General features: G+C 41.1%; 1 long non-coding RNA gene across 6 annotated transcripts in view; it reads left to right on the top strand.

Moving 5' to 3' along the window:
• Window positions 1-26864, top strand: part of LOC310848437 — a 181364-nt gene that overhangs the window by 47205 nt on the left and 107295 nt on the right. For 4 of the 6 annotated variants that reach the window (XR_014566380.1, XR_014566381.1, XR_014566382.1 and 1 more), the window contains exon 3: window positions 11369-11491. This is a non-coding gene — a long non-coding RNA (uncharacterized lncRNA). Of the gene's footprint in view, window positions 1-11368; window positions 11492-20025; window positions 20321-23666; window positions 24020-26864 lie in introns of those variants that run through there. The other 2 variants (XR_014566384.1, XR_014566385.1) reach the window with 2 other exon arrangements.

Genomic DNA, 26864 nt, shown 5'->3' with positions numbered 1-26864 from the left:
TTGGTTGGGGGAAAGGAAAGCCTTGTGGCATGAGCCACTCAGCACTCTCTCTGGATCTTTCCCAATATGTTTTCCAATGTAGATTACTTGTAGCTAGATGGAGCTGCCCTATATAGACACCGGATACATGAGAGTACTTGAAATTCAGGCAATTTACATTTAATGTTGTCCAGCAGAGCTCCTGCTGAATTCTGATTCATCTGTAATTTATTATTTAATCTCAGGATGAAACGCTGTAGAGAGAAAAAAAGTTGCATCCAAAATGTTACTCCATTTCAAAATTAGCCATCTGCCCAGTTGTATGAGCTCAGCCTTTTCCAGTTCCAAAACAACCCATTCTTAATTAAGGTCTGCTCAGAAATAACTTGTGTGAAAGGTGTTCCTGAACTCTTTGTTTAACGCTCAATGATACTGATCCCAGCAGACCTTGCCAATTTACCTGTCACAAATCAAACTCTCCAAGTGTTTTCCAGGGACAGTCCCAGATTTACAGAAGGTGTCCAGGTTTCTGATTTGATCCTGGAATGTCCCACTTTTCCTTAGGACATCTCTATTTCCATAAGAGATATGTTGGAGGGTATGGAGTCATGTGACCCTCCCAAGCCAAGGAGATAAGTAACTATACAACCTTTAGAAAACATTTGAAGGCAGCCTTGTATAGGGCAGTTTTTAATGTTGAACTTTTAAATATTTTTATATATGTTGGAAGCCACCCAGAGTGGCTGTAGCAACCCAGTCAGATGAGTGGAGTATAAAGAATAAATTGATGATGATGATGATGATTGCTATTATTACTATTATGGAATTTTTGTTGTTGTTGTTTAGTCGTTTAGTCTTGTCCGACTCTTCGTGACCCCATGGACCAGAGCACACCAGGCACTCCTGTCTTCCACTGCCTCCCACAGTTTGGTCAGACTCATGTTTGTAGCTTCGAGAACACTGTCCAACCATCTCTTCCTCTGTCGTCCCCTTCTCACTGTGCCCTCCATCTTTCCCAACATCAGGGTCTTTTCCAGGGAGTCTTCTCTTCTCATGAGGTTGCCAAAGTATTGGAGCCTCAGCTTCATGATCTGTCCTTCCAGTGAGCACTTATTATGGAATAGGACGTCCCTATTCATCTTATCAAATATACAGTAGTAGAGAACCATTACTGTGCACAATGAAATTATACCATGTGTGCCCTTTTCCCACCCACCGGGTTCACAAAGGAGTCAATCTAAAGTGATTGTCAACACCACCAAACATCAGTGGGGTTTTGCCCATTGATTGTTTTTATTTGTGCTCTCACCACAGCATGGTCTGATTACTGAATAAAGCACTATTATGAGGTCATATTTTTAAATACTGCATGTTTTATCAATGGGCCTGCAGCAATGTCAAAACCATTAGTGTCCTGATCTCCAAACCATGGAGAGAATGCCTAGGATACGAGAGGACAAGGTACATAGATTTCAGAACTGGTTTACATCAAAGTGCAAGCAACAGAAACAGCCGCATTTAAAAGCAGTCAGGGTGTCTCATGTGATGGTAGTGACACTTTAATTAGAACTCAGATGTAAGAAGATGTGGAAGAGTCGCAGGGCACCGTTTCCCACCTCCCCTTCCTTGTTTGCCATTGTTCTTCTCGTTTCACGAATGTGCTACTTGGTAATGAACTGAAATTTAATACGTCGTTTTCCATATTTCCACCTAGGACTGGCATAAATATGGTACCCTGTTTCCATTTAATGAATAGGTTTCTAGGAATGATTGCAATTTCTTTTATGCGATTAGAGAATTGGCGGCCATGTAAATGATGGTGCCATTCCCCATTTATGATGTGCCAATTTTCTGCCAGCATAGAAAAATCTGGGCCATTTGCTAGTAATAGAGTGATTTGCTAATTAACATTAGAGCTCTCTATTGCCATTCCCTAAGTGGCTAAACAACAAATGGCTATATAATTTATTATTATGTAAAATCCATCCATCCCCCACCTCCCAGCCCAACCTTTCCTTTTACTCAAAATGTATTTATGTTGACAGGATCGTCAATGATTTCCAAGAAATCTACCCAATGAAACAAAGCTGTTTTCCCTGTGTTGATAATATGGGCACAGATCAGCCAAAGTTAAGCATTTATGCATTTTGTTAATTTCAATATGAAAGTTAAGCATTTGCTTCACTTCCTCCCACTGAAATGACACAATGAGATTGGATATGTACATTTTGAGGACTATGGGGTAAAATAATAGTGAATGGATTATCCTGTTTTCTTCTGCCTTTTTGTTTATAAGTCTTTTGGGTGGTCTTCCCCCTGTAATTCACTTGATTCCCCCCCCCCCCGTTTAATTCTTGCTAAATAATTTTGTTTCCAAAACAGCAATATAAGCTCTGCTTTCTTCATGCTTTCATTCATTTCAATGTTTACAGCCCCACTGTTCCACTGAAAAATGTCCACCATTACAAAAAAAAAAAAAATTAAAATAAGAAGAAATAGTTTATGACAGAAATGAAATGGTACTTTAAAAAAACTAAGTCACAAAGGAAAGCCAGGAGTTAACAGGCAACAGCTATGAAATCAGGAAAAATACTTTTTTTGGGAGCAATCCTATACGCAAGACACTGGTATAAAGCAATACAGTGTGAATTAAGGCAGCATAAAACTACACTAGATCCCAACTCTGCCAAGCAATGGGACTATTGAGCTTGGACTAAGCTAGCAAAGAGAACACATATTTAAATTTGTGTTTGCGTTTTTTGCTGGCTTAATTTATGCTGGGTTGCCAGGTCATGCAACTGTTCTGGTTGGGATTAGGATCCATCCTACCATGGCCACATTCCCACGATGGCCACATTCCCAGAAACCTCCTTTTCAGGGATGAAATCTGGGTCACAGCTGATCCGAGATGGGAAAAATATACTGCTGTATCTCCTCCTGAGCTGAGCATGGGAGAGTGAAGCCAGTGAGCCTGGGTATACTGGGAGATCCACTGGATTCTAATCCCATTCTTCCCAGTGGACCTTGCTGCCATAGAGTTGCAAGGATTACCTGTTTGCCAAAGCAAGCAAGTAGCGAGGTGGACGATGTGATTCACAACTGAGTCCCAATTCGTTGTTCAACTACAACTCCCATGATCCCCAGAAACCTTAGCCAGTGGTCAAAGATGATGAGAGGTGTACTCCAGCAACATCTGGGCACACATTGTTGAAAGACAGAAAAAAGGCAGACAAATGGGTCTCCATGGGGAGACCCATGGAGTGAATTGAGCAGAACAGACTCCTCCAAATCTATGATTCCATGATTTCATAATAACGTCTCTTGGAAGTGTCATACAGAATTAGAGAAAGCAAAGGCACAGAAAACCAATGATGAAGTTCTATGAACAATATGCTAAGCTCTCTACCATCAAGAGTATCTGCAGCTCTTCTTTGTACAAATGCCAGGTGGCCAACAATTTAGGCAAGTGCAGACTCTACTCAGTTAAAATATATCTTGGAAATTGCTACTATGCCTATTGGACTTTTTTTCCTGCTCTGTGCTATATAGAATTGGGTAATAAGCAACTCTGGGAAGCAACTTGTCAAGATGTTTTAGACTATTATTATTTTCCAGAACTGAGCTCTGCTTTGAACTTGAATAAGCGTCAAGTGAGGGATTGGGTAGAATCCAGAAGGGACCTGCGACTAATTAGAAATATCAATTTCCCCCCTTGAGATCAGAACATTTTAGAGCTGTTTTTCCGATCAAACTCCCATCAGCTTCCTTTAAAAAAATGCCTTTATTGAGCTGTTTTTCCAGGTGATGGCCGTCTTGAATGGCCACTGCAACAAGGTGCCATAAGCAGACAAAATATATATTGGTGGTCAGCCTCAGGTGAAAGACATCACATTATCTGTTAGCCTGCCTCAACCAAGAGATCACTTTCTGAAACCTTTGCTCACAAAAGTACACCCTGGCATAAATGGTTTGGTTTCTTTTGAGTGGCAATAATGGCTTTGTAACACAGAGAGTAGCTCTCTGTGCATGGGCTGGGGGGCGGGGCAGAAATATCAGAGAAAAGTTATACAAAATTGCTATAAATTGTTGCAGCGATTCAGAGGTTTTATCTGAAATCAAGCTGGGTTCAGGTTTGCTGGTGTCTCTGGTAACCTTTCTCTGGATGTTGGCTCATGGTATAGCTATATGAACTATAATGCTTTCTTGTACTGTTGCTGGGGGTTTGTCATGGCATTTGGTTAGAAAAATAAACTTGTTTGCTTGATTGATTATTATAGCATTGATTATCATATTTGTACTATTGGCATCCAATTACAATTTTCTGTTCTTGATCTTTCATCATTGCCCGTTTTCTAATATTCTTATTTGTAGCTTCTTAGCTACCCACTCATCTTATCTTAAGTTAGGCAAGATGACACTCCTCATTTTTCATTGTCTCCTCTTTCATATATTTCTCTCCCTTTTTTGTTGGCTGTTTATAGCATCTCTATTACTTTTGGCAAATGTGGATGTTCTGTTTGATTCTTCTCTCGTTTACTCCCACATTTTTATGTTGCTAAACATTGAAATTTTCAACTTTTAGGGCCACATCTACACATATATTTAAAGCAGCATGATACTACTTTATCACTTATTGCTCCCACCCCCCATCATGGGAAATGTAGTCTATTATGGAGATTGAAAATTGTTAAGAGACTCCTATTGCCCTCGCAAAGCTACAATTCTCAGAGTGCTTCAATAATCAACCCCTCTTCCCAGGATATTCTGGTATAACAATGCTCTAAATGTACGGTGTGGGTTTGCTCTAAAACTTTATAAAATCCATTTTTATATTTCTATACTTTGATTTTCATCTTCATTAATATCCATTTTCCTTTTGCTACTACTTCCATCTTGTCATTGATGTCTAGCTGTGCAGGTTTACTAAGACATAAGCCCCATTGTGTTCAGGCAAAGTGGGCTTAGGATTGCCATAATAATAGCAGTTGTTGTTGTTGTTGTTTACATAGCTGTCAACTTTTCCCTTTTCTTGCGAGGAATCCTATTCAGAATAAGGGAATTTCCCTTAAAAAGGGGGGAAAGTTGACAGCTATGGTTGTTTATCTGGCTGAGTTTCCACAGCCACTCAGGGTGGCTTCCAGCAGAATATAAAAACATAACAAAACAGCAAACGTTAAAAACTTCCTGTTACAGGGCTGCATAAATATGTCTTCTAAAAATTGTGTAATCCTTTATCTTCTGTATTATTATCACTTTCACATAACTGTTCACCTTAACATTTTAATGCCCTAAATTTGATCTCATTATTCATCTTCTCTCTCTGTTCTCTGATGTTTTATCATTTTGGCAATTAGCTCAAGATTCTCTTATTAATTTTGATGCATTCATTCTACCTTCCCTTGTCATTTTTTGACTTAAATGCTACTCTCCCCCTCAATCCTTGAGTTTCTCTAATTATTTTCAGTTTTTCAAAGCCTATCCTAATCATTTCATTTACAAAACTGAGTTATTGTAGGTGTTTCAACAGATAATAAACATAATCTTCAAATTATTTTAAGTTTTTCAAACCACGTTTTAATAATTTCATTTCCAGCACTGAGTTATTGTAGGTGTTTTAGCAGTTAATAAACATCATCTCCTAGGGGTGTTAAATGATTAAGTGATTAAGAGCATAGTATATATGGAGTGTAGTGAGCTTTTTTTGGGGGGGGGGGATGCCTATAAATATCAATAATGATGTTTACCAGAAGGTGGCATAACTTTATGTGACAACATTAGTTTTCCATCCTCTTCTCCTCCAACAACCAGAATTTCATGGCCACTGAGCTTGCTAAGTCATCACTGGGTTATTTTGATGTTTCCTCCCTTCTAGGAGGATCATCTTCACTTTATATTTCTGCAGTACTGGGGTTTCCACAAACTTAGATACAGTGGTACCTCGGGTTACATATGCTTCAGGTTACATACGCTTCAGGTTACAGACTCCGCTAACCCAGAAATAGTACCTCGGGTTAAGAATTTTGCTTCAGGATGAGAACAGAAATCATGCTCCGGTGGCACGGCAACAGCAGGAGGCCCCACTAGCTAAAGTGGTGCTTCAGGTTAAGAACAGTTTCAGGTTAAGAACGGACCTCCAGAACAAATTAAGTACTTAACCCGAGGTACCACTGTACTGTTATTTGGGGTCAGGATTCACATTTGGATAATTGACTTCAATGTCTGTATATATGAGGGATATGGAGCCTTTCAGAGCCCAAGTTTCCTTCTAGCCAACAATCTGAGGGCCACATGGCATTGGTGGGTATGGCCAGAGACAAAAGTGGGTAGGGCAATGGGATGTACATTTTACCTATATACAGCAGGCTAGTTTCTGCACATCCTGAAACATCCTTCTCTATCCTCCTTCCAAACATGCATGAAACACTATTCCAGTGTCCTACCAGGAGGGTGCAAAACAAGGACAGTGAAAGATGCAGCCTGGGGAGTTAGGGATGTGTCTGGGAAGAGACCTGAGGGCCAGGAAATGAGTGTGAGCGGAAGTTGTTTGATGACCAGTGTTGAATGCCTTCAACGGTTTATCACATGGGTATCCTGCTCGCCGGTGTGAGATGTACCGCTGTCTGATTTATAATGAGTGAAAGACGATCCTATTCAAACATATGACTTGCTCTACTGACCAGCTATGAAAAGGCAATTTTTCCCAATTCAAAATTTGGGCTATTACCGCCAAGTAAGTGCCATTTCGTAATTAGTAGCTATAGCTGTGCCCATTCTCCTTTGGCCTTTGATGATCACAATTCTTCATAGCCCGTTTCACTGACATCCATGCTCATTAGTAATCATTTTAATATCTAGTTTAAATTGAATTGGTTATGCAACTCCTGTATTTGAGTCTTCCTTTCCTCTGCTTTATTATCCTCTAGTTCTTATTCCAGAGATTTAAGGCAGACTATTTAGATCTCATCTAACGGTGACCTTTCTCTATATTATGAATGCTCCACTACGTTCCATTGTACATTTCAGTATTCACAAAGCTATGGGTTACTGTGCTTCTAAATATCGAAATAATCTGCCTTTAGAAATGTATTTTGTACAGGAATAAGCAGTGAGCGTAAAGATGGATGACTTTATTTACTCGTATTTGTGTACATTGGGCTATCATTTACATATGAGTAAATGAGACGTGTAAAAAACACACAGGCCAATTCAAATAGTAACCAAATCCAATGCTGTGTTGCACTTGGTCAAGTTCACCAAAATCAATGAGTTCAAATAAGTTTAACCCTTTTACAGCCCATTCAACTTGGCTCCCATAGCATTTCAGGGAGGCAGTGGGTGCCTTTTTTGTGTTTCAGAGGTGCTTATGTGCCGATTCTTTCTGGCTACTATGCATATTCATTCCTGAGAGGTCGCAGCATCCCTAGCTAGTTCACTGGTTCTACGTCCTGCATAATTAATATTTAAATAAGTAACATGCTTTAATGGTTAGAATGTTGCACTAGGACTGAGCATCTTACTGTTGGGGGAAAGAAGAATAAATTATGGTCATATATTAACCCAATACAAAATTCCCCTGATTATTGGAAATCACATTTCCTCCTCCCTGCAAAAGGTGTTTACCTTTAAGATACAGTACCAAAAATGAACCTCTCCAGCTATATAACAGATGATTTGGACTGAAATGCTGAATTTAGGCTAAGCTAATATTTGATCAAAATGTAATGTGCTCTTTCAAATTAAAATTGAATTACAAGATAGATTTCAAGGGGGTAGGGAATCCTTCTGACAAGGTCAAGAATGAATTCTGCACCTGAAGATATGATTGTCATATCTTCAGGAGCTCCATAACAGAAATATGGGATAGGTATAAAAATATACTGGAACCCAAAGTTCCGCACTGGTTGTCACCACTAGAGGTAATGAGTGTAAAGAAAATTAATATGAGAGGAAATTGGATAACCTATGGTGAGTTAGTAATGAAAGGGGGGGGGGAATGGAAAATGAAGCCATATGAACAAGTTAAAGAGCATGTCTATGATTGGTTGCATTATCTTCAGGTAAATGAAAGGTTCATAATGGACCTTAAAGAGAGGGGATTCACAGAGAAAGAATTGAAATTTCAAACAGAGATAATTGACAATGATGTTAAGATAATGTCAAAAATGTACAAAATACTTTTGGAATGGCAAACAAAAGATGAGGAGATAAAATCGGTTATGATTCACTGGGCCAGAGATTTTGGTTATAATATACAATTGGATGATTGGGAAAAGGTATGGAATGAAAATATGAAATTTACTGCATGCACGGCGTTAAAAGAGAATATTATGAAAATGATATACAGATGGTACATTACACCCGTAAAGTTAGCAAAAATGTATAAAACATGTAATAAATGTTGGAAATGTAAAGAAAAAGAAGGTTCATTTTTTCATATGAGGTGGGAATGTAAGAAGGTAAAGGGTTTCTGGGAAATGATATATAATGAATTGAAAAAGATGTTTAAATACACGTTTGTTAAAAAACCAGAAGCCTTTTTGTTAGAAATAACAGGAAGAGAGATAAAAAGATGTGATTATAAACTTTTTCAGTATGCAGTAACAGCGGCAAGAATATTAATGGCCCAAAATGGAAACAAGAGGAATTACCGACCTTGAACGAGTGGAGGATGAAACTTATGGACTATGCAGAATTGGATAAAATGATTGGAAAAATCAGATACCAGAAAGATCACAAATTCATCGAGGACTGGGGAAAGTTTATGGAATATCTGAAAACTATATGTGATGAACAGATAACGCTAGTGGGTTTTAAAGAGGCTTTATGACAATACAAGGTATATTGTAAGGAAGAAACAGAGATGGAAGGTTAATATTAAATCAGCAATACTACATAGAAAATGCGTGAAAATAAGAAAAATGGGTGATTGAGGGAGGTGCTGGTGGAAGTTCAAAAATTGCAAATTTGTAATCATGGTTGTAAGAATTATTTGTAAAAGGAAAACTTAATAAAAAATTATATATATGAATTATATATATGAAATATATATGAATATATGATATATATGAAATATATATGAATGAATTCTGCAGTCCATGAAAATTTGTGCCACATCAAATTAGGTGTTCTTACAGTATCCCACCCTTTCTTATGCATACAGTTAATATGCCTGCTCTATGGCATGGTTCTATTATTCTCTCTGTTCTCAATTCGAGTCTCCATGTCCTTGTGTAGACATAGCAAAATGGTACCACCCGTAAAAAAGACAGCTGTATTGGTGGGCTTGGGGTAAGCCCCAAGTTTACAGAATTGGCAACAATTCTCCAAGGGGTACCAAAACAGTTTTGTGTAGACTCAGGTCCCATCTACACTATACATTTAATTTTAAAGCACTCTTACACCACTGTAAACAGACATGACTTCAGCCAAAGTATCCCAGGAACTGTAGGGTTTGGTGGTGGTGTTGTTGTTGTTTTTAAGAGTGCGAAGAGTTGTTAGATGACCCCTATTTTCCCTACAGAGTTAGAATTTCCAGAGTGGTTTAACAAATGAACCCTATATGTATATTTAAAGATTTTGTGTGTTTGTGTTTTCACAAATAGAAAGATCAAGTAAAGGTAAAAAGGAGAAAAATGAAAACGTCCCTTCCTCTCCATCTCTGGTATCTTTTCTTTTCCCTCTCTTCCGCATATTCTAAGTTACCAAGTTCTACTCTTTTTACTGATTAATTAAGTCTCGCTAAACTGTTTACTTGTTTATACTGATTTTTAAAATACTCTGCAAACATTTTCCAATCCTTTTTATATTCTTGATCATCTTGTTCTCCTATTACTAAGTAGACCTGCTAGCTCTGCATATTCCAACAACTTAAAATGATATTCTTTCTTGGTCATTACTACTTGTTGCCGTAGTGGCATACATTTGTATACATATTTAGACATATATTTACACACACACACGACTTACGTTGTTACTATTCCCAGAAGAAAAGCTTCTGGTTTCTTGGAATTCAATTTTATTTTGAAGGAGCACATTACATTATGATCTAATATTAGCTTATTTCTAATAATCAAGGGAATTTTGTACTGGGTTAGCACATCACCATTATTGATTTCCCTTTCCCCCAACAGCAATATACTATGGACTCGGCTACATTGGTGAAGAAAAAAGAGTTTTAGGTGTGTTGTATATGCAATATAGCACTGTCACACCAGATGGCGCTGTGGAGGCCTGCCTTTCCCTACCAGATTTTCCTGTATGAGTTTACAATGCGTTTAACTGAATCACTTCTTTGACATGTCTAGAACTATCCTCAGTCCTTGTACAACATTCTAACTATTAAAGCACCCTACAACTCCCATCAACCCCAGTATACCTGAAGGAGCGTCCCCACCCCCATTGTTCAACCCGGACACTGAGGTCCAGCGCCAAGGGCCTTCTGGCAGTTCCCTCACTGCAAGAAGTGAAGTTACAGGAAACCAGGCAGAGGGCCTTCTCTGTAGTGGCAACCGCCCTGTGGAATGCCCTCCCATCAGATGTCAAGAGAATGAATGACTATCTGACTTTTAGAAGACAGCTGAAGGGAAACCTAATGGGAAGTTTTTAACGTTTGATGTTTTATTGTGTTTTTAATATTTTGCTGTGAGCCACCCAGATGGGCAGAGTAATAATAATAATAATAATAATAATAATAATAATAATAATAATTTATTTATACCCTCCCTGGCCAAGACCAGGCTCAGGGTGGCTAACGCCAAATATAAAATACAGTAAAAACATTAAACAAACAAACAAACAGTTTATTAAAATATACGTTAGAATACAGTTTAAAATACAGCTTAAAATGTAGCCTCATTGTAGTGGTAGCACATAGATCAGATTATTATTATTATTACTCACAAGGGACAATGCTTAGAGATTGTGAGAGTTATCATTCAACACCCAACGTTCTCTGGCTGATGTGCTTGTGCCTCTATATGTTTATATAGTGATAAACAAAGTGATAAACATTTTACCTTTTACCTATATAGTGATATTCAGCTGGGACCCACTGATCTAGGGGGATCCAACTAGTGGGTCACAAATAGTTGCACAATTGCAGATGCCGCCATGGGTGGGGAATTATCCAATTCTTGTGTCGCTTGGGACACACACACTCTTGCAAGCGAAGGTTGGTTTGAACATCACGCCCAGTTCGACACGGAATGAATGAATCTTCCTTCTTCTTTGCTCAAATATATGTATGTCATTGAAAAGTGGGGAGGGGGGAGCCTAGCTGTTTGCTTTGTTCTGGACTTGTGATATGCTTGGAATGAATTACTTAATATCGAACTATTGGGACTAAGACGCATGTGGTACCATCTGCCTGATTTGTTTCCTTTCACTCCAGGGACAGAGCAAGTCTAAAGCTGCAGTGTGAGATAGCCAATACAAGGCTCGGCCAGCTATCAATTCCCTGCCACAGGTGTTGATGTGGATAAAGCCTCTCTGCGGCCTACTCTCCAAACATAAGGTAACTTAACTTTGAAGTATCGAAATCTGCTTCCCTCTCAGTGCTTGCTGCAGCTTTGAGCTATTTCCGTTGTCTGGCTTAGGGCACAGGACCTTGGAGTTCTTTGGAAGTACAGTGGTACCTCAGGTTAAGTACTTAATTCGTTCCGGAGGTCCGTACTTAACCTGAAACTGTTCTTAACCTGAAGCACGACTTTAGCTAATGGGGCCTCCTGCTGCCGCCGCGCCGCCAGAGCACGATTTCTGTTCTCATCCTGAAGCAAAGTTCTTAACCTGAAGCACTATTTCTGGGTTAGCGGAGTCTGTAACCTGAAACATATGTAACCTGAAGCGTATGTAACCCGAGGTACCACTGTATATCAGAATGTTCCTCAGTAAGATCAGGAGCATGGATGTAATCAGGGGAGGGCTGCCCCTCCCCCCAAAAAAATCAAGTAAAAAAAAAACTTAACTAAAAGTAGACATTGTACAAAGATTTTGACAGATTTTTCTGAGCACTTGGGGGGGGGGTGTCAAAAGAAAATAATTTAAAGCAACCTGTTGGGACATCTCATTTTGAATGAGGATGATGACAGTTGGGTGTTCGCACTCCCCACAACATAAATCCTAGCTGCTTCCATGTTCAACAGTGGAGGAAAAGTTGTCCAAAATCTTAGATTGATTGAGATCTCAGTTCTACACAGAGGTAAATACCTTGGAGTACGCAGGAGGATGTGGGAGGATAGCCTAGCGGCCTCCCACAGCACTGAGGTGCTCAGACTAAAGGATCAAAGCTGGGAGCTTTATATCAGGTAGTGGCATAAAATTGGCTTTCTGGAACCATCTGAACAGGAGGATTCTGAACTGTCATCATGTCCTGGCTTACCTTCTCTCTGCAGTGGTTCCAATACCCTCTGGAGTACAAATGTAATGCTTAAATGACCAGATCACCTGGTTTAGCTCCAGAGAAACTGGCACCAGAAATGTGCAATTCTGTATGTCTATTCAAAGGGGGGGGGGGTCCATTTGAGTTCAATGGAACCTATTCCCAGTCCGAGTGGTTGCGTGGCAAGACCCTCAAGCCAACCCCCCATCAGCATAAAGAAATTCACACAGACACAGAATTTTTGTTTAAGGATACTGGGCAAATTTTTTGGCCACAACTTTATTGATTACAGGAAATGTGAGCGGTATTGGCTTAGGCATTGGCAAGACTATATCTGTCTCCTGCCCCCTTTGCAGGAAGTCTGTAAGGGTAAACCACCCAAAGGGAAACTGCTTTGGGGGAACCCGCCTGCATCTCCCCTGGTGTTCCCAGAGGCCTGGCATGGCCCTAGCCCCTCAAGAGGACTTCGGACAAGATCCAGGCTCTGGATTCCTTTAACGGAATACCCTTGAAATGGAGGGGCAGGCGATGGCCGACCTCCCCTCCCCCACTCAACAATAAGCCAATGCCTAACCGCCAAACCTTACAAAGTTGTGACGATTGCTATGGGGTAGGCAAAAACCAAGTGGCCCATGCCAATTCGCCAAATGGAAAAATTCCTACCCGGTCCCTGACCCAAGACAGGCAACAAACCAAAGTCCAAAGCGAGGCCAAAGGACACTTAAATTAAAGGGAGGGAGGGTGGGTGTTTGGCAGTGCGAAGCAGGTGCTTGGCAGGCGAGAATTCTACCACTGAACCACCAATGCAGATGGCATCATTTTTTATCCTCGTCTGGGACCGTAATAAAGTTCATTCAGGTGTTTGGCACACGTCGCACTGCCACTTTTATACATTCCCCCCATGATCACCCATTCAAATTGATTGGGCAATAGCCCTGGATGATCATAGTGCCACCCTAGCGTGAGGGTGATGGCTCTACCCACGCCAGGGTGGGGGGGGACCGGGTTGAGGGCCTGCCCGCAACCAGGACCATCTATTAAGATGATCCCACTTATAGGACAAAAGCAAAGGACCCCTGGATGGTTATGTCCAGTCAAAGGCAACTATGGGGTGCGGAACTCATCTCGCTTCAAGCTGAGGGAGCTGGCATTTGTCCACAGACAGATTTCTGGGTCATGTGGCCAGCATCACTAAACCGCTACTGGCACAATGCAACACCGTGACAGAAACCAGAGCGCACGGAAATGCCATTTATCTTCACGCCACAGTGGTACCTATTTATCTACTGATATGCTTTCGAACTGCTAAGCTGGCAGAAGCTGGAGCAGAGCAATGGGAGCTCACCCCATTGCATGGATTCGAACAGCCAACCTTCCAAGGCTTGGTGGTTTAGATCACACCCTAACATATGTAATGTTTGTAGCCTTAGTGATAACAAAGGGTGCTTCAGCAAACTTGTCGGCTTGATTTCTGACCCATACACCATATTCCGGAAATGTAGAAACTTTTCCCCAGGCTGTGCTTTGTTTGAATTACTGTCTGTGGAAAAATCAATCAATCAGCCAATGCTTGTGGAAGCCAGTCAGATGTTTTAAAGAGAGGAGGATGATACTGCTTTAAATGTATAGCACATATAGAGTCTTGTAAGGACGTGCAAATGTTGGTGGCTGGGATATCACCACAGCTGCCCTCTACTCCAAAAGCAAAAACAAAACCAAATGACTAAAAATTGGAAGGTGTACCCATGCTTTCTATGTTTTCTCACTTGATCTAAACATCATGGATAATAACTGTGCTTTCATGGTGACTTGTTTGTTTGTTTGTTTGCTTGTTTTTAAAAAACGAAAAAGACTCCTGCAACATATACTGTACCTCACTGCCAAGTATCGTTGGGAAGAATTGTTCAGATTCTCTCCCTTAGCAGCCACAAGGAAGTTATTGAGGGGGGTGTGTGATGCAGTTACTTAACTTAAGAAGCTAAGTTTGGCGTCTTTTTTCTGCTCCCACGTTACGAGAGATAGCTTTTTAAATGAAAAGTTAAGACTTTGAAAGCAGCCAAGATTTTCTGTCGAGTGGGATGGGAAGACCCGTGGGAAAACTGATTATAAAACTTTGACGGCATTTGCTGCTGAAGGCACTGGAAATATCTTGAAGTCATTATCGATGCTGTGCGAGGGCTATGCGCAGGAGAGGGTGAAATTGTTTTAATGAGTTTTGAACTCATCTGGATGGCACCAGTACTATTTAATATTCATTTGCCAGAGTGGGCTTTGTGAACCTCACACTGCTGAATTTTCAAAACCGCCCAAGGGAATGTCCTAGGGGAAAGAGATGCTAGATTTTCCCTGGGATACTCCCTATATTCCCAATGTGTTCTTTTCTTTTTTGCATTTTTTACCCTATGTTTGTATAAGGACTTTGGTATGGCATATATCTATCCATTCATCCTCCCATATTATCAATGTAAGAGGGAGGTCAGATGAAGAGAGGATCACTTACCTAAGGACACCCAGCAAGCTTCATAGCTGATCAGGGATTTGAACCTGAGTTCTAGATTAACTCTATATTCAATACACCAGTGGTCGCAACCTGTTGGAGCCATTGGGCACACTTGGAATATGGAGGAAGTGCTGTGGGTGCCAGTCACAAAATGGCTACCCCAGGGTGTGTGGCATAACACAAAATGGCCACAACATCTAAAGGAACAGTAAATAATGGATCACAAAATATGCTGGGCATGTCCCTACCCTCAGCCAATTTTCCTCTAATCAGAGCAGAAGGGAGGGAGGGATGGTGTCCAGTTCTGGCCCTTTCAAATGCCATGTTTTAGGGAGTATGTTCAATGTAGGAGAGGCCAAGCCAGTGCAAAGAGGAATGGAATAGGGAGAATAAACAGTCCCTTGTGCATTGCAGACTGCTTAGAGGACATTTACGGAGACCTTTTGTGGGTGCCACAGAAGGGAGTTGAGGTTACACTGTAATCTGCAATGTGCCATGTTGTTTGTAGTTGTGTATTCCTGCATGGAGCCATGAGTGTACAGAGAAACTACATGCAGCGAGGATGCTAAATGACAAGTCAGGGAGTACAGCTTAGTAGCAGGGAATGTGCCTTGTGTACAGATGACTCTCCATTTGGATCCCGGAATCTCCTGTAAAAAAGAGTGACGGAATGGGTGAAGAGGAAAAACCTCATACTGAGATACTAGCTGCTGAAAACAGCCGGAGGGGAGACTGTTGTTGTGCTCATGTCTTACTTCAGGGTTCCTTATGGGCTTCTGAGAACAGGATGCTAGGCTAAATGTGCCATTGGCTTAACTCAACAGGCTCCAAAGCGTGTTTTCATTAATAGAGAGCACGTGTTGTGGTGATGTCAGGAAGGCCACCCCTCTGTTGCTGGGTGGGTTAGTTTGGATGACCATCTGCAGTGATTTGGCGGTTGGGTTGTTGGGCAAATTTTGGTGTTGCCATTTAGGGCGTTGGACCAAAGATTACAAAATGAAGTCACACAGCTCTGACTAGGCACTTTTGCTGCGTGCACCGGATCACCCTCCCACCCTCCCTGAAATGAGGGTTATTTCGCTTGACCTTGCTATGCCTGTCATGAGGTCACCTACTTTGGGGGCAGGGGCCTGGTAGGAATTTTGTCCAATTGGCTGATTGGCTGGTGCCATTTGGTTTTTGCCTACTGCATAGCAAATTGTCACAACTTGTAAGGTTGCGGTTAGGCATTGGTTAAAAAATTGGTTGGTGGAGGGGTAAGGATTGGCAGTGCCTGCCCTTCCAATGCTGCTGTGGAAAGGGAATTCCATTAAAGGAATCCAGGGGCTTGCCATTCTTTCGTCTGTACCCCTGAAGGGGGCTTAGGGCTGTGCAAGCCCCAGGGAGCGGGGGGGTGAGGGTCATGTGCCTGGCTCCATGCTCTCCCCAATATTGTTTTCCCTTACTGGCTTTCGCTGGAATCCGGAAGTCAGTTCTGTCCCTGGGCTTGGGGATAGACAGTCATAACCAATGCCTAAGCAACCACTCACATTTATGTATTTTAATAAAGTTGTGACCAAAATTATGCCAAAAACCTTAAACTGTGGAGGCAGGGCATAGGCATCATGACTAGTAGCCATTAATAGCCTCGCCCTCCATGAATTTGCCTAATCCTCTTTTAAAGTTGTTGGTCTGTGGGAGCAATTTCCACCGCTTAACTATATTCAGCATAAAGAAGTACTCTATCTGTCCTGAGATTTCTAACATTCAGCTTCATTGCCTGCCCATGAGGTCAAGAGAGAAAGGAAAACATTTTTCACATGCCATGTGTAATTTTATAAACTTCTGTCATGTCACCTCTTGTTTGCCTTGTCTCTAAACTAAAAAATTCTCAAAATCTGAAACTTTTCCTCATGGAGTTTCACTCCATCCCTTTGATCATTCTGGTTGGACTTACGCTAATCTTTTCTGACTTCTATCATGTCACTTCTTACTTGCCTTGACTCTATGATATCTTTTTTCAGGTAGGGAGATCAGAATTATACACAGAATTTAAAATGTGGTCTCGCCATAGATTTGGATAATGGCTTGAAGTTAGCGGCATCTTTCCTAATGATTCGCAGGATTTCCCTTTTTCACACTGGGTCAATATCTTCATCGTGCTGTCCTCTATGATCCCAAAGCTTTATTTCTGGTCAGTCGCTGGCAGTGAAGAAATCATGTGCATTTATGTTAACTTGAAGTTTTTTTGCCCCAACATATGTGACTTTACACTTGTTTACACTGAAATGCATTTGCCATTTCCCTTCCCATTCCCTCAGCTTGGAGAGGTTCTTTTGGAGCTCCTCATACTCTCTTTTTGTTTAGCAAGGGTGAGCAAAAAATAAGGCTAATGTGGTTGAGGAACCACATTTTACCTCTTTGCTTTCCTTCTCCACGGCCAAAGTTTGCTCACCAGTCACCATCTGTTTGTAATTACAGTACAAGACAATAGAGTGAATCCACTCACCCAGGAGAGAGAGAGAGTCTGTGTGTGTGCAATGCCAATGTTGCCCTTCCAGCAGTTTGCTGTTCTGCTCCACAACAAGCATTTGTGAAAAGATTGCTAACAGTTGGTTTTGTACTTTGCAGCAAAACAAGCAGGTGTGCTGACCCTGTTGCATCATTGATGATTTCTTTTAAAGCCCAATGAGAGAGCACTTTGTCTTCAGAATACCACATCGTCACAGTTTTTGCTTTCCACAACCAAAGGTGCTGAGCCCAAGAGCTATCCTCACACTTACCTTAGCCAACGCTGCTCCCATTCTTCAGTGGAGGTGAATTTGCAGCACCCCAACTCCCCTCAAGGGTGGCGCTGTGGGTTAAACCACAGAGCCTAGGGCTTGCCGAACAGAAGGTTGGCGGTTCGAATCCCCGCGACAGGGTGAGCTCCTGTTGCTCGGTCCCTGCTCCTGCCAACCTAGCAGTTCGAAAGCACGCCAGTGCAAGTAGATAAATAGGTACCACTCCAGCGGGAAGGTAAACGGGGTTTCTGTGTGCTGCTCTGGTTCACCAGAAGCGGCTTAGTCATGGTGGCCACATGACCCGGAAGCTGTATGCCGGCTCCCTCGGCCAATAAAGCGAGATGAGAGCTGCAACCCCAGAGTCGGCCACGACAGGACCTAATGGTCAGGGGTCCCTTTACCTTTACTATATAGGACCTTAGCACATTGTGACTGAATGCCAGGTAAGGTAGAAGGCATTATTTAGGTGACAAATCTTCAACCAACCTTCCCCAAATCTGAAGGCATATGAGGTAATCACTCCACCATCTTTACCAGAAGTAAATTAATCCATAATTAATGGTATTCATGTGCTGCTAAAACAAGTATTGTGGACTTAGGTCTGTGGAGAGTCTTTTAATGTGTCTCCAGTGGTAAAGAGTTTCTCAGATGAAAAGAACAAGCCAGAGCACTTCTTGGTCTGCCCTTATATCCTATCTTGGTGCATGGGGAGCATTGCTAAGAGATTACTTGTCCTTGTCCTTTTCCATTGCTATTGTGATGACACTTAAGAGTAGCACCAGCCTTTCTCCAATATGTCGGATGCTGTTTGCTGGGATTTTTTAAACATAAATCATATTTAATTATCAAATTCTCTAGCAGTTCCAAGGAAGCTAAATCACAGGTTTGGGTGGGTGCTTCAAAATACGTACCCAAATAACCTCATCCTTGTGATTCCAGTAGGAAAACATTAAAATACATATAGGAAGGAAATCTAAATAATAGAAATGCTTTTAAGTAGACCGAAGGAAAAATAGAAGAATCCATTGCTCTGCTGAAGCACACTTATTTCGTTCCATTTGCTACTGTTTTTATGAAGCCATTTCCGAAAGTCATTTTGACATTCTCTTTGAATGCTTCACGGTATTCAGTCCCCTGCTATGGCATGTTTCTGCTTAGTTCCAGCCAGCCGTTCAGAGAGCCCTTATCTCATTGCATCTCTGAAATAGCATGTAGGAGCTGTAGGGCTTGCCTTTTATGTTCAGCATGATAAGAAGGGCAAAGCGCCACGGAAGCTTTTGTACCCTAAATCTTTCTCCTTTCATTAAGGGGGGGAAATCTGTCTCCTTCTTTATCTGCACTTCACCATTCTCTGAGAGAACACAAGTGTGATTGTCTGACATTCAAGTTGATTTCTCCACCCCTAAGAGCCTAGCATCCCCAGGACTGTCCATGCTTCTGAACTCTTTGTAATAATGACTCTGGATTTGTGGTATCAGAAGTGACAATGATGGGCCTTCCTAGAGTTCCTAATTTCCAGGGACAGTGCCGGATCTACAGAAGCCATCCCGGTTTCTGATTTGATTCCAGAATGTCCCACTTTTGCTAAGGACGTCTCTATTTTCATCAGAAAAATGTTGGACGGTATGGTAGGACATCCCTAGCTAAGGAGATAAGTAACTATACAACTTTTAGAAGACATCTGAAGGCAGCACTGTATAGGGAAGGTGTGTTTTTTTTAGTGTTTTATTTTTTATATATATATTTTGGAAGTTGCTCAGAGTGGCTGGGGCAACTGAGTCAAATGGGTGGAGTATAGATAATTATGTTGTTGTTGTTGTTGTTGATGATGATGATGAATAGGACATCCCTTTTTACATCTGTGTAGCCCCATGCCACAAAGTCTATGCCTATCACCCATATCACACATTAGGATATATATAAATATTTTGGCTGCTCTATATACATGACATGGGGCTGTTCTTTTCTGCCATACAGGTGACCTGGAGAATACTAGAAGGGTGTTCTAAGTCTGGGCTTGGGCCAAGCAAAAGCCATGGTTAGGCAAAGAATTATAGACACCGAGAGACAACAGGACTGTTTAAGGTGCTCCGATTACAAAATTGTAGAAATCACTAGCTATATAGCTGCTCCAGCAGCATACCTCTTTTTTCTTGTATCCAAAAATGCAAGAAGGGCTTTTAAATTTGCCAGAAGCTCGGCTCTGCCCTCGCCGGTCTTGGAAGGATCCTTTTAAAAAGTCCCATATGACCAGAGAATTTGTGCCTGTCCATTGGGGGATATAGGAAGCCCTGAACACATATTTTTTAGATGTCCCTTTTACAATGAGGCATGTAGAGAAATCATTGAGCCCCTGCTGGTGAGGCTTGCTGACCTCCCAGTAAAGCAAAAATTCAATCTTCTGTTAGGCAAAGACCACAAGATGACCCAGATTGCGGCCAGGTTATGCACACAGATCTCTAGGCACAGACCATCCCCTGATTCAATCTAGTTTGTTAAGAAAATTCCCAAACTCGGATCCATGGGCGACTCTGGGTCATTTCTCTAAGGTAGTCTATCTTAAAGTTTTTATGTGTTTATACGCCTATCGCACTTTTAAACTAAAAATCCATTGTTGTATATTGTTTTAAATGTTTGTTTTGCTATTGGGATTGTAGTTCCATTTGTGTTTCACAAGCTGGTCTCTGACCGTAATAAATTTCATGTTCATGTACTAGAAAGGTGAGGTTGGGGCTTGAGCCATTTACAGTAAATAGATCTTCAGAGCCTGATTTGGAGGCTCAGCCTATCAATGACGTTCATGGCTACAACCCACCTTTAAGGATGAAAACAGCAGAAAGTAAGTGGTCTAGTGTTGCCTGCTAGCCTTCATTTTAAGAGCAGTACCAGATTTACATATAAGCTAAACAAGCTATAGCTTAGGGCCCTGCTCTCTTGGGGGCCCCCCAAAAAATTGAAGGAGAAAACAAACCTGGATGTACATTGCCAAAATATAAGATAAAAAACAAATAAAATAAAACCAGCATACATCAACCATATTTTATGTTTTGTAGGCTCCTATGATGTAGGTAATGGGTTCCATCTGCTAGCCTGCTCCCTAAAATTTCACTGGTTTGCTCATTTCTGTATATAGGGTGCCTACATTCTGCATGGACTGGTTGCATGGCAACATGGGCAAATGGATTTAGATACCTATTAGGTCTATAAAATACCATATATCATATATTCAACACAAAAAAGCAACAATTTGTTGTTGACAAAGGACAGCTGGACATCTAAAGGGCCCCATTACCTTCAGTAGCTTAGGGCCTCATCAAACCGAAATCCAGCCCTGTTTAAGAGTCATGGCCCAATACCTAATACTGTTGAATATTTTGAAAGTTTACAAAGGTAAAATTGGGATCACTTGTCCCGCCCACTTTTTTATCTCTGGCCCCGCCCATCACTGTCATGAGGCACTTAGATATTTGTCTACAGGCTGAGAAAATGTTCTGCAGCCCTGCCCTAATATAAAGACATTGGAACACGACTGCTCCACAGAATCCACACAATATCCATTTCTAAAGAGAAATAATTACTTTTCTTCCCATTTTGACCCTGCAACCTCTATCTACTGGGTTATTTTCAAAACTAAAGTAAGGATAAAGCAGATAAAGGGTCACTATTTATTATAAAATAAAGGGAGTTAATCGGCTTCTCTAAATTAAACCTACAGGAAGATGCATTTAAGTATCCCAACTGTGAATTTCAGAAGAGCATTGCAAATCATGCTGGATTTTATTTGAAGAAAATAAGTAAAATGTGTACATAGAGGTATGAAATCATTGACAAGGTTAGTCCTTCCCTGACTGCCTGCTACTGAGCAAACAAATGGGAGAATAAATCGTAGGGCTCCCCTATGTCCAAAAACTTTGCCCACCCCCTCAATAGCTCAACTGCTTTTACTTGAGTAGTTGTAAGAAAGATGGATGAATCTATCCACTTCCAGCCTGTGATAATTTTGTATTTAACTATATCTTCTCCATAATTACGTTCCATTCAATTTATTGATTAAATTCTTTTTTAAAAAAGCTTTTCAAAATACAAATTACAAACATAAGAAGAAGCCTACTGGATGAGACCAGTGCTCTTTCTAGTCCTATATGCTGTTTTTCACAGCAGCCAACCAATTGTGTATATTTAAATTGTCCAGAACATTCAGAGAACTGCAAAACCCAATCTGTAGCTGTTTTGATCCACAGACATGTTTATCTCTATCTGTTAAGGGTAGTGTAAGTTGAGTGGTTAATCTGGGCAAATGAGCACATTATCCAGTTTCCAAGAAATATGGTACCCCCCCCCATTCTTATTTAGAAGTGTTCGATCCAGTCCACCCTGGACTGCTTCTGGCCCACTGCCTAATCTTGTTGTTGCTTAGTCGTTTAGTTGTGTCTGACTCTTTGTGAACCCATGGACCAGAGCATGCCAGGCACTCCTGTCTTCCACTGCCTCCTGCAGCTTGGTCAAACTCATGTTAGTAGCTTTGAGAACACTGTCCAACCATCTCGTTCTCTGTCGTCCCCTTCTGCTTGTGCCCTCAGTCTTTCCCAACACCAGGGTCTTTTTCAGGGAGTCTTCTCTTCTCATGAGGTGGCCAAAGTATTGGAGCCTCAGCTTCACGATCTGACCTTCCAGTAAGCACTCAGGGCTGATTTCCTTCAGAATGGATATGTTTGATCTTCTTGCAGTCCATGGGACTCTCAAGAGTCTCCTCCAGCACCATAATTCAAAAGCATGAATTCTTCGGCTATCAGCCTTCTTTATGGTCCAGCTCTCACTTCCATACATCACTCCTGGGAAAACCATAACTATGCAGACCTTTGTTGGCAATGTTATGTCTCTGCTTTTTAAGATGCTGTCTAGGTTTGTCATTGCTTTTCTCCCAAGAAGCAGGCATCTTTTAATTTCATGACTGCTGTCACCTAATCTTACCTGACCCCAATATGCCCTCCCACTGGTCAACCAAGCAACAAGAAGAAGAAAGAGAGGCTTCAGATAAAAAAAGTTGTCCTCCCCCCCCACCGCCCAAAACCAAGTTCTGTTCCTTTTTTACCATTCCCGGCTGCTCCCCAGTTAGCTGAGCAGCGCAAGTAGGATTTTATGGAGAAGAAAGTTTTAAACCTCCCAGCCCCTCATACAATAAAGATGGAAACTCCCGTCCCCCATATGGCTATTAAGCTTAGGGGGAAGGCTGTTGGAGATTACGCATAATAGCCAGCAAATGTATATAATTCAGTCCCATTTACCAAGGCCTGTCGGAGATTATGTATAATGACTGGGAAATGTGGACAATAACCTCTTCGTGGAAGGATTATGCACACATTCTCCCTGAGGCCTGGTGAATGTGCACAGTAGCTGGTTTAGATGTAGCTGGTTTACTTTTCTTCGAAAGAGCTCAGGACAGCATACAACATTTTCTTCTCAATCTTATCCATAAAAAGAAAAGAAAAGAATGAATGATTTTTTTAAAAAAAATTGTCAATGTGTGTGGCATTTCCATTTTGAGCTAATTTTTGCAAAGTCAAGCTTTTCACCTCATGGCATAAGTGTGCTTTGGTCCCAGTTCAGATTCTTGTCCAACTTGCTTTTGCTGATAACGCTGACTGTCTCTCAAAGGCTGGCCAAATACTCTTCCAACTCCAAATTCACCTCAGTGTGCAACATGTGGTAGAACAACTCCCTTCCCTTATTGTTCTCACATGTTCCTGGTAACAACTCATAACAGTTCTCTCGCTTTGTTAGAAACAACTCAGCTGTGGTTGCAAATAAAATGTTCATGACTCTCGGATCCTGGCCTTAAGGCTTATGTGTATGTACTGCTTTGACTCCATCCATTCCACTTGGGTTAGAGCACATAGATCAAATCTGCTCAGAAAGTAGTGTTCACAGGATCTGGAGCATGAAATGTTTTATAATGAAACTCTTATCAGCGTTAAATTTGTGCTTAGACTGACCTATCTCTGTCTACCATCCAATCACAAAAGTGCGGGCTTTTTGTTTTTGTTCACAGGGCTTTCTTAAAGGGAAGAAGCAACATCACAAACAATTTAATGCAGAACAGAAAATAATAATTTGCCGAAAAGTTAACACTTCCAGTGGAAATAGAAGATAAAAAATGCGCTCCATTGGCAATGGCAACAAACAGATGCTTCGTTCCCTTTAGATCTCTTTGTTCCGCTAAAGCTCATACATTCTTGCTGTCTGTACCGATTAATCATCAGAAGTGAATAACAGGCCCATTTCAATAAAAATCCAATATACAAAGCAAATCACAGTTACGTAGCTGCCTATATGCAGGAGCTCCTTAATTTGACAACCATTGTGCGGCTCTATGTTCCATTTAATTAAAAGCTTAGTCAAACAGATCTGATTTCAGTTCAGTCAAAATTGCTATTTTGTATTGATGTATTTGATTTTTTAAGGGTATAATGAAGACGGGGTGCATAGTTGCTAAATGGCTTAAGCTTGATGAGCTCAATCAGAACTTCAGCATTACTAACAAAATAATATTCCTCTATCTTGCTGTCCAGAGAAGTCGATAAGAAATTATGCAAATAACACAGGCTTGAGCTGAAATGGAAATCATGCTGTAGCATATTAGTAGCGACAACAGCAATTTCCTTAGCTCCATTTGTGAAACATCCCCCCCACTTGAAAAAGTGCTTTTGCCAATTTTGTAGCAGCAAAAGGCTGGGCCAGATATGCACATTCATCACAGGATGGCATCAGCATCACGTGGTGACTTCAGTGTTAAAGGCAGAAATTTGAATGTTATCCATCAATTCAAGCACATCATTTTCTTCAATGGAATTAAGTTCACAAATTCTATGACTGATCCCTTCAGAAGATTTGCTCCTAATTGTCCTCACAGCAACTGAAGTGAGGGTGCTCACATACCTACACACTCTTGGACAATATACTTGCCCCATCCTTAAGAAATAAAAAAAAACTAATACAGTTGTACCTTCAAAGTTGAACAGAATCCATTCTGGAAGTCAGTTCGACTTCCAAAACCAAATCATGGCTTCTGATTGACTGCAGGAAGCTCCTGAAGCCAATCAGAAGCTTTAGAAGTCCCATCACATGTTTGAGTTCCAAAAGGAAATTTGCAAACCAGAACAATCACTTCCGGGGTTGCGGCATTCGGGAACCAAAATGTATGAGTTCCGGGGCGTTTGACAAACAAGGTATGACTGTATAAGGAATATCTGAGATGCACATGATAGACTCCCTGAAGCCCTTGAGATTGCTGCAATCCAGCAACAATGGGTCATCCACTGAGACCAGGCAACCCCAATGTTCCATCTCTGAAACTTAGTAGGTGTAGACACTCTTTGGAGAGAAGACTTCCTGCCCGTCTTCACCAATACACATTGCCCTGAGATTCTTTAAGGAAGGGTGAGATAAAATGTGACTATTCAATAAAACACTTGCAGAAAGGGAGCCTTCAGAGTGGTGTTTAATTGCAAGTGTATTCTGAAACATGTCCCTTGACATGATAATGGTGCATTAGTGATGGATTTGCTCTGCTTTGGTTTGTTCTGCAATGCTTTCCCAGTGCTACCACATTATTGCTCTCCGGAGAGGGGCTGTGGAGCAGCAGGAGGACAAAAATAAATCAAAACTTTTGTGGTATAAAAAGTTATGCAATTTCAGCAGGAAACTATGGAATATGCATTGATTGGAAAGGAAGCAGGGTGACAGCCCCAACACTTTCACAGGTGCAAATATTATTCAAAGTGAGATCATGTATGACTGCCCAGATAGCGTTGTGAACACAAATCATCATGAAAGCACAATAAAAAGGACATCAGTAGGGACCTTAAGTCAGTCTATAAGTTTTTCTGCTTAGTGAGTGAGTAGGAATTGCCATCAGGCTAGCAGAAGCCTAAGGGAGGTAATTCAGTGAATGCAATCCAGGATTAGAGGTTGGAAAATACAGAGACCAAGGCAATGGTACCAGTCTTCAAAAATAATTTATTTCATTTATGCAAGAGATCTCAGTCACACAACACATTCACACAAACTCTGCTGAAGTGTAATTACCAATGATAAAAGGAGCAGGAGGCTTCATCGCAGCAGTTCACAGAGATTTGCTCCCCCTCTTATACAGAAGCTGTAAGCATGCGGGACCTCTTTCATGTGGATACACAGTGAATGTCGAATGTGCAACCATTTTCTACAAATCACATTCTACTAATGTTGAATGTGTGTCCATGTCAAATTTGCACCCACTAGCAGATATAATGAGTGGGCACATAAGAGGGCATGGTCAGTGGGTGAGTTCCCATCACCACCTCACAGGTTCTCTGAACACAAGGGAGGTTTTGTGTGAATGGGACCAGTTTTCAGGAGAAACAGGAAGTGAGAGGGCACAAGTGTTTCCTGTTTGCTTTACAACACGGCCACATTCAAAACTGCTGTGTAGCTGTGTGCCCAGTAAAGTTGTGTCATTATTAAAGGCTCTGTGATCTCTTGAGTCTTGAGGGCAATATCATAGCAGCAATCTATGACAGCTGCAATTTCCTTTTTGCCCCCAGTTGACCAAACCAATTGAAGTGGTTTGAGGAAGGACATCAAATTACATTTCAGAGATGACTCTTACCCCCCAGGAGCCTGGCCAGATTTTACACATCCAGAAATCCATGTTGGTGCTGATGAGGGAAATGGAATTTGGGATTCTTTATTTCCCACCCACCACATGGTATGTGAGCAGAATCAGAAATAGCTTCCTGTATTTGTTCAATTCCCTATACAATTTCCACCTCTCGTTTCTCAGTTCTCCTTTTTAGCTTGGAGAATCCATATATACATTTACTTCATGTTTGATTTTCTTTCCCCGTGCAGTTTCCTCACTTTCTGTACAATAATGTACTTTGTTTGATTAATGAAGGTGAAATTGCCTTAATTGACTCCATTTCAGATGTAAAGCTCTCATGGGATATATTTATGAGCTGTAAGCTCTTTTATGCAGCCTCATATCATGTTTCTACACTTAAAAGCTATCAGCATGGTTTTGGCATCAACTGGCATTTCCACTGAAAAGATGGCAGGAGAAAAATCAGTTCAGTGCAGACTGTTGCTAGGCTCCTATGAAGATAAACTTGTTCTGCTCTGGGTGCAGAGCAGCATAAACATGGAGGGGAGAGAAAGAGAGCTCTTGTCTTTCCTTTACAGCACTATGGGATAGAAAGAAAGGCATGTGAGT

This window comes from Podarcis gaigeae, assembly GCF_964106915.1.
Source record: "Podarcis gaigeae genome assembly, chromosome: 7".
In the NCBI taxonomy this organism is placed as follows: domain Eukaryota; kingdom Metazoa; phylum Chordata; class Lepidosauria; order Squamata; family Lacertidae; genus Podarcis; species Podarcis gaigeae.
This window is presented reverse-complemented; position numbering and strand designations above follow the sequence as displayed.